General features: G+C 40.7%; 1 long non-coding RNA gene across 1 annotated transcript; it reads left to right on the top strand.

The window, feature by feature from the left end:
* Positions 1–6,051: 6,051 nt before the first annotated feature.
* LOC108944424 (uncharacterized) lies at positions 6,052–6,713 on the top strand. The gene is made up of 2 exons (XR_001968455.2): positions 6,052–6,288; positions 6,527–6,713. It is a non-coding gene; the product is annotated as an uncharacterized lncRNA (long non-coding RNA).
* The last annotated feature ends 5,551 nt before the right edge of the window (positions 6,714–12,264 follow it).

Here is a 12,264-nt window from a genome sequence, read left to right as displayed (position 1 = left end):
GGGAACGCCAGTAAGATGACCCCCATCTACTTGTCCTTAAGGATACAGTTCAGCACGGTGATGCCAAGGAAATCACTATTGGAGATGACGATGTATTACGGATGCAAGGCAGGCTATGTGTGCCTAATGTGGACGGTTTGCGTGAGTTGATTCTCCAGGAGGCTCACAGTTCGCGGTACTCCATTCATCCGGGTGCTGCAAAGATGTATCAGGACTTGAGACAACACTATTGGTGGAGGCGGATGAAGAAATACATAGTGGGGTATGTATCTCGGTGTCTAAATTGTCAACATGTGAAATATGAGCGTCAACGACCAAGTGGATTACTTCAGAAGTTAGAGATTCCAGAATGGAAATGGGAGCGGATCATTATGAATTTCGTTGTTGGGCTCCCACGGACTCAGCGGAAGTTTGATACAGTTTGGGTGATTATGGATAGGCTGACCAAGTCAGCTCATTTAATTCCTATGATTACTACTTACTCTTCAGAGCAGCTGGCTCAGGTATATATTCGCGAGATTGTCAGACTTCACGGTGTACCGGTATCTATCATCTCTGACCGGGGTACACAGTTTACCTCACAGTTTTGGAGGGCAGTACAGCGTGAGTTGGGTACTCGGGTAGAGTTGAGTACAACATTTCACCCTCAGACGGACGGGCAGTCCGAACGCACTATTCACATACTAAAGGATATGCTTCGTGCGTGTGTGATAGATTTTGGGGGTGCTTGGGATCAGTTCTTATCACTTGCGGAGTTTACTTACAACAACAGTTACCAGTCAAGCATTCAGATGGCTCCGTATGAGGCCTTGTATGGTAGGCAGTGCCGGTCTCCAGTGGGTTGGTTCGAACCAGGCAAGGCTAGACTATTGGGTACAGACTTGGTTCAGGATGTCTTGGAAAAGGTTAAGTTGATTCAGGATAGACTTCGTACAACCCAATCTAGACAGAAGAGTTATGTGGATCGGAAGGTTCGTGATGTTGCATTCATGGTTGGTGAGCGGGTATTGCTCCGGGTTTTGCCTATGAAGGGTATGATGAGGTTCGGGAAGAAGGGCATATTGAGCCCTAGGTATATTGGGCCTTTTGAGATTCTTGAAAGAGTTGGAGAGGTGGCTTACAGACTTGCGCTACCACCTAGTCTCTCTGCAGTTCATCCGATATTCCATATTTCTATGCTTCGAAAATATCACAGTGATCCGTCTCATGTGTTAGACTTCAGTTCGGTTCAGTTGGACTAGCATCTATCTTATGATGAGGAACCAGTGGCTATTTTAGATAGGCAGGTTCGAAAGCTAAGGTCAAAGAACATTGCTTCAGTGAAGGTTCAATGGAGGGGTCATCTGGTCGAGGAGGCGACTTGGGAGACTGAGCATGATATACACAGCCGTTATCCACACTTATTCACCAGTTCAGGTATTTTTTTTCTAACTCCGTTCGAGGACGAACGTTTGTTTTAGAGGTGGAGAATGTGATGACCCAAAATGTCATCTTTAAATTTGATAATTAATTCTGTGTTCTAAGACCTCGAAAAGCATTATTTATCATTCCTCGACTTGCGTGCGCAGTCTGTAAAATTTTTATGTGAAAAATGGATTAAAATATGAATTAGAGCTTTAAAACTCAACTGAGTTGACTTTGGTCTATATTTTGAGCAAACGGACTCGGATCAGTATTTTGACAGTTTTGGTTGGTCCGTATCGTGATTTGGGACTTGGACGTATGCACGGAATCAAATTCCGAGGCCCCTAGCCCGAGATATGGAATTTTGATGAAAAATTAAAAGTTTAAGTTCAAATAGTGACCGGATGTTGAATTATGTGCAAACGACCCCGGAATAGAATTTTGATGATTCCAACAGCTCCATATGGTAATTTTGGACTTAGGAATGTGATCGCAATTTTATTTGAAAGTCCGTAGTGGAATGAGGCTTGAAATGCCGAAAGTTGAATTTTTGGGAAGTTTGACCGAGGGGTTGACTTTTTGATATCGGGGTCAAAATTCGATTCTGAAAATTTGAGTACCTCCGTTATGTCATTTATGACTTGTGCGCAAAATTCGAGGTAAATCAGATGTGATTTGATAGGTTCCGGAGTCATTTGTAGAAATTAAAAATTTCAAAGTTCATTAGGCTTGAATCTATGTGTGATTCGTGTTTAATTGTTGTTGGATGTGATTTAAAGGCTCGACTAAGTTCGTATGATGTTTTAGGACTTGTTGGTAATTTGGTTGAGGTCCCGGGGGCCTCGGGTGAGTTTCAGATGGTTAACGGATTAAATTTGGACTTAGAAGAAATAGCTGAAGTTTCTGCCCTCTGCTACATTCGCACCTGCGGAAATTCTATTGCAGGTGCGAGCTCGCAGAAACGAGCCTAGCAAGCACAGATGCGCAAATGGACTATGGGGCAATGGTCACAGGTGCGAAGGAAATTCCGCACCTGCGTGAGCGCAGATGCGGAGAGACGCGTGCAGAAGCGGGCAGGAGCGCAAACAGGCGCGCAGATGCGGGACTTTTTCGCACATGCGATTGGCGCAAAAGCGGCCAAGTTACCGCAGATGCGAAAATTCATGGACAGTACAAAAAAGAGGGGTTCCAAGCTTTTGCCATTTTTGGGCATTTCAAGCTCGGGTTAGGTGATTTTGAGCAAGGTTTTTACGGGAAAACTTGAGGTAAGTTACATGTGATCATTGTTAATCAATTATATTGGATTATCATTGAATATTTCAAATAGATTACATGTTTTTGAGGTGAAATTAGAGGATTTAGGCCTAGGGATTTTAAAATGAGAATTTGAGATTTGGAGGTCAAGTTGATGTCGGATTTTTGTAAAAATGGCATGGTTGAACTCGTAGTTGGATGGGCATTCATATTTCGTAACTTTCGCCGGATTCCGAGACGTGGTAGAATTAGGGGTTAGGGTAGAAACTAGGAATTTCGGGAATTTGTGGATTTAGACCTCGATTTGAGGTCGGATTCCAAAACTAATTACATATTCGGGTTCGGGGGTGAATGGGTAAAGGGATTTTGGTCCGACCTCGAGTTTTAACCAAGCGGGCCCGGGGTTGATTTTTTGACTTTTGGAGGAAAAATTTGGAAAATTTAATTTATGAAATATAATTGATTCCTTTAGCAATATTTGATATTATTGAGTCATTTGTGAATAGATACGAGTGGTTTGGAGGTGAATTCCAAGAGAAAAGCTGTGATTGAGAATTAAGTGGCATTCGGAGCAAGGTAAGTGTTGTGTCTAACCCTGACTTGAGGGAATTAGGAACCTTAGATTACTTGCTAAGTGAAATTCATGTGAGCGGCGTATATGTGAGGTGACGAGTACTTATGCGCCGCCCATTTACCTGTTTTCCATGTTTCTCAGTTTTTCTTATATTGACTAATTTCTATGCCTAATTGCTATGTGTTATACTAGTGTTGTTCAATTTATCGTTCTTATCGTGTTTACGGATTTTCTGGCAATAATTGAGTTTTTATTTCGAAGTTGAGATTGATGTTATGGAACCAAATATTGAAGTAATGTTTGTACTTGTTATTCGATCTCCATGTTATTATTTATGCATTGCATTATGGTAAGGGAGAGTGTTAATGCACGAAGGGTGATGCTGTGCCATATTGTGAGTGTTAATGCACGAAGGGTGATGTCGTGCCATATTGTGAGTGTTAATGCACGAAGGGTGATGCCGTGTCGTTTCTATTTATTTTATGGTGAGGTTGAGAGTAAAAGCACGAAGGGTGATGTCGTACCGTTTTTACTTATTTTATGGTGAGATTGAGTGTAAAAGCACGAAGGGTGATGCCGTGTATTTTTTCTTATTGTATTCACTATTCTTGTCGATTCATGGTATATTGACTGCTCCGGTGATCATTCTGTTGTAGTTCTTTATCTTGTGTTCCCCTCAGTATGTTCCCCTCCCGACATTTCCTGTTTAGTTTTTTATTTCTGTTATTTGTATATACACTGTTAAATTGTACAGGTTGATTTGTAGGTGCCTTGCCTTAGCCTCGTTACTACTTCGTCGAGGTTAGGCTCGACACTTATCAGTACATGAGGTCGGTTATACTGATGTTGCACTCTGCACTTTCTGTGCAGATTTTGATACCGGTTCGGGTTGATCGAGATTTTGCTATTGGTCCGCTGTCCGGAGACTCAAGGTAGATCTGTCGGCTCACAGACCTTGAAGTCCCCGCCTACCTTTTCTGTTCTACTGTTTCTTTCATTCAGACAGTTATATTTCTTTCAGATTATTACTTGTAGTAAATTCTAGAATGCTCGTGAATTGTGACTCCAGATCCGGGTGGTAGTAATTAATATAGTTTTATGATATTCCGCACTTATTATATTTCATCTTAGTTAATTATTGTTAATTACTGAATGGAAATAAAGAATTGGTTAATGATTCTCTAACATTGGCTTGCCTAGCAAGTGAAATGTTAGGCGTCATCACGGTCCTGTCGGTAGAAAATTTTGGATCGTGACAACATCTAAGAACATCCAGTGAAAGTCACTGTAATAAATATTCATCATTAAAATACAGATAAATACATGTATTTGAAAGTTGCATTAATAATTATTATATGTTTAATATTTGAAAGTTATGTAAATACACCCAAACAAATCTAAATACATCTAAATACAATTTAAATATTCTGCCATGGAAACAATATACAATTTCACACTCACTTTACATAATAATACATTTGAATATAACTTGATGTTTAACAAGTTGTAGTTAATAACGCTCATACCTGATAGAATTAGACCTATCAACCCGGAATTGAAATCTTTCAGATTTTGCATAATGCTCCATCACCTGTTTCAATGTAGCCTTATCCTTATATACTTGTCCAGCCATAACCTCTCTTTGATTAGTTTTTAAAATAATCAAATCCATGTCCAATTCGAACACCTCAATTGGTTCTCCTGAGTTGAAAGACTATATAGCAAGTGTATAATCTGTATCAAAATTACACCTTTGATTTGCTTCGTCAAGTTGCACAATGTCGCCTTCAATTAAACTACCTCCAGCTATAACTTCTTTGTCAATTGTAGTTATTCACAAAGGATACATCCTGAATTCTCTGTTCACTTTTTTCAACTCTACATACACCCTGTAACCCATGTCGTTATGTATTTTCATTGGCGTGCAATTTCCATCTACTTTATATTCAATTTTGATTGACTTTGAGCGCAAATCTATGTCGTGTTGTTTAGAAATCGAAGTAACCAAATCATTGTACGACGCATACTCCTTTATTAGTATTTCCTCAATCGAATAATCGACATAGTTCCTCTCACTGTCCCACTTGCCAGAATGACGCAACAGAACGGTTAAACTTTCCATATGTAAAATTGAATTATACCGATTTATGTATATAATTGTATGAATTTTCTGTTTTATTGCTTGAAAACAGAAACACCCGCGAAACAAAATCAACAGATAATGGAAGAAACAAACGATCGGCCACTGCTCTGTTTTGATGTATCTATCGTTTTAGAAAAAGAATTCAGATTATTAGCGTCAAAACAGATTATGGGTGATGTAATTGAGTTAGTTGAGTTATATTAAGAGTCTATAATGTTAATTGATTCACTTTCCGTTTAAAAAAAGCTGAATAGACCATGAATTGCGTTATTTACGTTACTGTATTCAGTCGAATACAGTTGAATATAATAATCTGTATAGCTGTAGTCCCCTATTTCACGCTGACATTTGCTACTGTATTCATGAATACAGTAGCTTATATACATCGAATACACTCTTAAAAAACTGGAAACATAACTATAGGAAGTAATATAGTAAATGGTAACTACAACTAGATAATAACCACTAAACAATAGTAGTTTGTGAAAATTTCTCTACAAAAAATAATGGGTTAACTTGAGTTCAGTCCAAATTGACTCATGAGCTAAAATATTGTAGCCCAACCCATTAATCTCTGGACGGGTTGGATGGATTTGGGCTCAAATTGCCACCCCTATTCGTAACTATATATGTGATTTGGTCTTGTATGTCATTTTGAGTTTCTTAATTTCGACTATTCAATTGTTTGGCTATTGATTATGTTGAGTTGTTTTTTTATGGTTGTCAGGATATCATCTTTACTGATGAGCTAACTGAGACATTACTTCCACCAATCCATGTTATCAAGAACCTGGAATTGCAAATTTATTCATCTACTGCAACTTCTCAAAAAATTCTAGATGGCTTTATTTGGATTTTTTCAGGTTTGAGAACTTTGTCGTTGACTCTGGGGTCCATTTCAAAAATCATTGAGGTACTCATAAACTCCATTTGGCTTTTTCACTTATTTTTGTTCCCATTTTTCTGGTTAATCTTAGTTTGCTCGTCATTTGCGGGCACATTGAATTAACCTTCAAAACTAACAAAGCTGCACCACATGCAAAGACTTGTTAAAATACAATGACTACGTTGGAATTACGTTTTGCTCTTCTATTATTACTCTCTATGTATTGTGCTTGACAAACTGCATGTTTTATTATTGCAAAATACAGTTTCAGAGAGAGGATGATGTGGAGGTGATTTTAGCCAGAGCATTAGCCAGAGGAAAAATTGGAGCACGAGCAAAACCTAGAAAACGATGATTAGAGAGAATGCTTTCTTTGATTTTGAGAACTTTTTCGTGTTTTAAACTCTGTTTTTGGAAGTAGAAGCACCAAGAAAATTTTGTTTTCTGTTAAAGACATAGCTAAACTGTACGCCTTTGCTTGATCAATCACATCTTCACCTACGCAAAAATATGCATTTGCCAATTGTTAAATGTGTATGTTGGAAGTTATGGCCGATTCCTTAAAATTAAGGCATAATATATCGGGATTCTCGTAACTTGGCACTTTTTATTTGGTCATACTTATATTAGTGAAGCGTGATTATAAAATTCATCAATAAACTGATGATTTTTTAAATAAATATATCGACATGTAAAAGATAAAAATTTATATAAGTATATATTACTAAAACAAAATCTCTTAAAAAAATGAGGAAAGAAAGAATCAGAAAGGAACATGACTAACTTGCTTAGCGCATTCTTAATCCATATATCTAAGGAGATCTGTAATTTTTCCTTCTGAAAATGAGGATACATTGACAGAATATTCTTGGAGTATTTGTTTCAACGTATCCAACAAAATATCAGTACTGTCAAAATTTTAACGTTACACACATATCAGTTAGGGGTGTACATGGATCGGGTTGGTTCGGTTTTTATCAAAACCAAACCAAATCAATTATATCGGTTTGGATTGGTTCGATTTTGTCGGGTTTTTCGAGTTTTCGATTTTTTTTGTTACATGAATATTATTCCAATCTTACTGTAAAAATAGCACGGGCTAGCCAGTTTTCGGACTGGTCATTCAAAAATAGCCAGCATTTGCAAAGTCATTGAAAAATAGCCATTATTTTACTGCAACACGGAAAGTTCCAGTATAATATACTGGAGATCGGTGCACATGTGTATGAACTTCCAGCATATTATGCTGGAACTCCAACACGCGGAAAGTTCCAGCATAATATACTGGAGATTGGAACACCTGTGCATGAAGTTCCAGCATATTATGTTGAAGTGGTATATTATACTGGAACTCCAGTATATTATGCTGGAGTATTTTCCGGATTTTGAACAGTATTTTCGTTCAGATTTATCTTTACATGAAAAGTGGCTAAATTTCGATTACTTTTGAAACTGTGGCTATTTTTGAATGACCACTTGTAAATCTGGCTATTTTTGAATTTCTCCCAATCTTACTTTGTTAAAGTTATAGATAATGTTTTGATAAGTGAATATATGTTTAGTAAATATTGAAAAAATTGACAAACATATGATCTATTAAAATATTCTAATGGGAGAATTTTTTTTTAGTATGATACTTATTTTCTTAGTTGTCTAACAATAATTTTCGTTAATGTACGCTTTCTAGGTTAACACATGAGAGGATCCCAAATATTTTGATATTTTAAAAAAAAAATCAATATAAAGTCTTAAATGTATGTGTGTGTGTGTGTGTATATATATATATATATATATATATATATATATATATATATATATATATATATATATTTATGTGGTTTGGTTCGGATTTTTTTACTCAATACCAAACCAAGTCAAACTAAACCTAATCGGATTTTTTAATCGCTTTGGTTTAATTTTTCGGTTTGGTGTGATTTTTCGATTCGGTTTGAATACCCCTAATATCAGTAATATTGTTGTATTTTCTCAATATCACACATATATCCGCTTTATTGACAAACACCATCACTGAAAAGTAGTAAATTTTAGTCGACTTTGGGAAGATTAAACAAAGTTTCAAGACTAAATTAAGTAAAGAAGAACTCCGATAACTTTCTAATGAATGCTCTTTTTTCGGTTTTTCGATGATCCTCCCTCGAAGTGTTAGGATGTTATTTGTAATGTTACGCGGCACCTTCCTGAAGTTCCTTGGAAGGGCAACGTAAGGCTAAGCAACCGATGTCAATGCGGTTGCTATGCGCCAACTAAGGTCCTCGCCGTACGCTAGACTAGATTGTCAGTGCCGTACGGAAAAAACCCAATGTCGTGAGCAATTGAACAGCGAAAAATGAGCAATTGATGATGAAAACTGATGATTGTATTGATGATGATGAAAGCTATTACAAGATGCAATGCGGTATCGGGGGAGAGAGACATCAGTACAGAGAATTATTTGAATGCTTGAATGTTTGAATGCTTTGGTCCCCCTTAATAATGCTTAAAAAAAATAAACCAAAGTTACATGAGTTAACCTAAGAAAGTTGTAGAAGCACACTGAAAATGAATGAAGTAAAACTACTCTATAATTACAATGAAAACGACTTAGTCTTCTATGGAAGCAAGTCTGATGGCAGCAACTTTGTCTTGATCATCAGGGTCTGCGCGCGCATTGCTGTTGGCGCGCGCGGCACTATTTGGATCTGCCAGCGGTTGGGCGCTGGTGCTTGGCATTGGGTCTGCGCGTGGGGCACTGTCTGTGCATGCGGCCCTGTTGGCAACATGATGGTTTGTGCGCACGGCATTGTCGGTGCGCGCGGCACTGATGGCATTCGCCAGCTGCTGGGCATTGGCACTGATTATTGGTGGGGCGACAGAGGTGCATACGCGCTTGTCACTTGGCGCTGCCGAGACCACGGGGCCGACCGTGGCGTTAGGCATTGGGAGGCTTGCCGGGATGCCACGGGGCGCGTCCAAGGGGTCATGGGTCGATGATGGAAAGCAGCCCATGACATTCTCCCCCACCTGAGTTGGCGACATCCTCGGAGCCTTACCTGCCGGATGATGATGATTAGTCAGGCTCTTGTTGGCTGGGAGGTATGTTCCCCTCGGTGTTGTGAGATGTCTTTCTGAATGAACTTTCATGCATTTCTGAAATGGCCTGAGGCAGCTGACATGGAAGACTGGATAGATTTTCCACCAGGCTGGTGTGTTCAGCTGGTATGTGGATTTTCCGATGCGCCTTTCAATGGAAAAAGGCCCGATGTAGCTTTGCAATAGGCGAGGATCTTGGATCCTCTTTGCAAATAAGTTCCGCCTCGGGGTTCTTACCATCACTTTGTCTCCTGCTTGATGTTGGGCAAAGCGAAGGTTTTGTTCGGCATACCTCGTTGCCCTCTCTTGGGCTTTGATAAGATAGCTCCGCACTATCTTCAAAGTTTGCTCCCATTCTGTCGAAAAACTGGCAGTTTGATGAGATGATGGCACGTTTGGTGCATTCACATTTTGTGGGAGTAGCGGTTGTCGTCTAGTAACAATTTCAAAAGCGCTTTTGTTTGTATGGGCGCACTTTTGTGAATTGAAACACAGCTGAGCAGCATCTAGAAGCTTCACCCAATGTGTTTGTGATCCAGTTGCAAATTGGCGGAGATATTCCTCCAGCATATCATTGAACCGGTCTGTTTGATCATATGTTTGCTGATGATGATAGTTTGAGTTGTAACTCAATTTGGATCTAAGGCAACTGAAGAGTTGGGTCCAAAATTTGCTAGTGAAACGTGGGTCGCAGTCACTAATGATGTTGCTGGGCATACCCTAATGTTTGACAACATGAGAGAATAAGAGTTGAGCTGTATCTTCTGCCGATATGTTCTGTGGGGCTGCGATGAAGGTAGCATACTTGGAAAATTGGTCTACTACCACCATGATGGTTTCATAATTTCCGACCTTGGGTAATCCTGTGATGAAATTCAGGGAAATGCTTTCCCAAGGTCTTTGTGGGACAGGCAGCGGCTCCAAGAGTCTCTCTAGTGCTGAGTGATCTGACTTGTCCTTATGGTATGCTTGACAAGTCTTCACACAATGAGGGGCGCCATGAGTTGTTGGCCGCTGATGATGTGATGTTTGTTTGATGATGTTGAGGGCAGCCGGAACCGTAGGTTCATGTCTGTTGGTTCCATTCCTTGACTGCATGGACGAGATGTTTCCAGCGGCCATCTTTATGGGTATGCACGGTATGGTGCGGGGTTTGGCCCCGTTGTCTCCCATCATTAGGAGCATGTTGGCATATGGTACCGGGATGGTGTTTGTTTGCCTGAGGAATTCCAATCCCACTATCAGTTCGAAGTCATCGATGATAGCTATGCGTAGGTCGAATATTCCCTTGTATGGGCCAAGCTTCATTGGCACTTCTTTGGCTATTCCACTCACTGGCTGAGATGGAGAGTTGATAGCCTTGACACGACCCTTGTATTTTTGCACTGCTAGACCGAGGCGTTGCACCTGAGTTGAGGCCAGGTAGTTGTGTCTAGCACCCGTGTCTACCAATGCCCGAATAGGTCTGCCGTTTACTTTCATGTCAACGAACATTAAGGTCCTCTTTTGTGATATGGGAGGCCTCTCGTCCGCCTTTCCTTTCCCTTTCTTGTCGATTGGGAATGCGTTCTTCTTGGGGTTGCCAGCACTGGTTCCCGCCAAGGTATCATGAATAGATCCAACAAATGTGTTGAAGGCCCCTACCTGTTCTTTGCCGACTGAGCCCTGATCTGACTCATCATCGTTAACAGTTTGTTGAGCATTGATTTGTGTATTGGGGCATTGATTGTTCCAATGTTCCCCGCCGTAATGACGGCATTCTGATGGGGGCTTTCTCCCCTGATTGTTGTTGACTGATGCAGCACTGTAGCTGCTTGAGGAAGGAGTCTTAGATTTGGATGCACCTCGATCTCCTCCGTTTCTGTTGGGGCCACCGTTGCTAGGTTGGCTCCCGTTGTATCCCCCTCGGACAGGCGGCTGGGGCCTATCCTTCTGAGTTTCCAACTAATAATCCCCAAGGCACTCTGCAGCTTGAATGGCCTTGGGCAGGGTATCTACCCGTTGTCTTTGCAGTTCCATACGAGCATGAGGTTTCAAACCTTCTATGAATGCGAACAGTTTGTCTTTGTCCCCCATATCCCGTATGTTTAGCATGAGTGCGGAGAATTTACGCACGTAGTCCCGCACTGACCTGGTGTGGCGGAGTTCACGCAACTTTCTCCGTGCATTATATTCCACGTTTTCGGGGAAGAACTGCAGGCGTATGGTGGCCTTCAGTTCTGCCCATGTCTGGAGGGTATCTTCACCGGTCCTGATGGCTTCGTATTTGACTCGCCACCAGAGTTTTGCATCACCCTGAAGATACATGGCAGCAGTTGCTACCTTTTTGGATTCTTCCAACTGTCCAACGGCATCGAAGTATTGTTCGATGTCGAAGATGAAGTTTTCCACTTCTTTAGCATCCCGGGCTCTGTTGTATGGCTTGGGCTCCGAAATTTTCAGATTTTGTGGCATGGGGGCAATGTTCATGGCACCCCTGATGTGGTTTTCGCCTCCTTTGAGCAGGCTTTGAAGGGCAGCATTGACAACATTGAGCTGGCCTGTCAAGTTGTCTATGGTTTGCTGCATGACGGTTAGTCTGTCTGCCTCTAGTTCTCGATGGGCTAAATCCTCGGCACGCTCCTGTTGGAGGTCCTCGAATTTGCCATGAATTTTGGTTGCCTCGACGGCAACCGTTTCCCGGTCTTCCTCAGAGTCGTGACTGATGTTTGCTATGTCAATTTCGGCCTTCCGCATTGTGCGGTCCAGGTCATCCAACATTTGCACTAGGCTAGCTTTTAGATCAGGCAACGTATCGACGATGGGCCGTAATGCGTCAACCGTCTATTCTAGGGTCGTGATGCGATCCCCGTAATTTACCATGGTCAGAAATGGTGATGATGATGGCAATGAGTTCCCTCGTCCGATGTCGAT

The sequence above is a fragment of the Nicotiana tomentosiformis genome, chromosome 2 (assembly GCF_000390325.3).
Source record: "Nicotiana tomentosiformis chromosome 2, ASM39032v3, whole genome shotgun sequence".
In the NCBI taxonomy this organism is placed as follows: domain Eukaryota; kingdom Viridiplantae; phylum Streptophyta; class Magnoliopsida; order Solanales; family Solanaceae; genus Nicotiana; species Nicotiana tomentosiformis.
The sequence above is the reverse complement of the archived record's forward strand: the minus strand, read 5'-3'. Positions and strand labels throughout refer to the sequence as shown.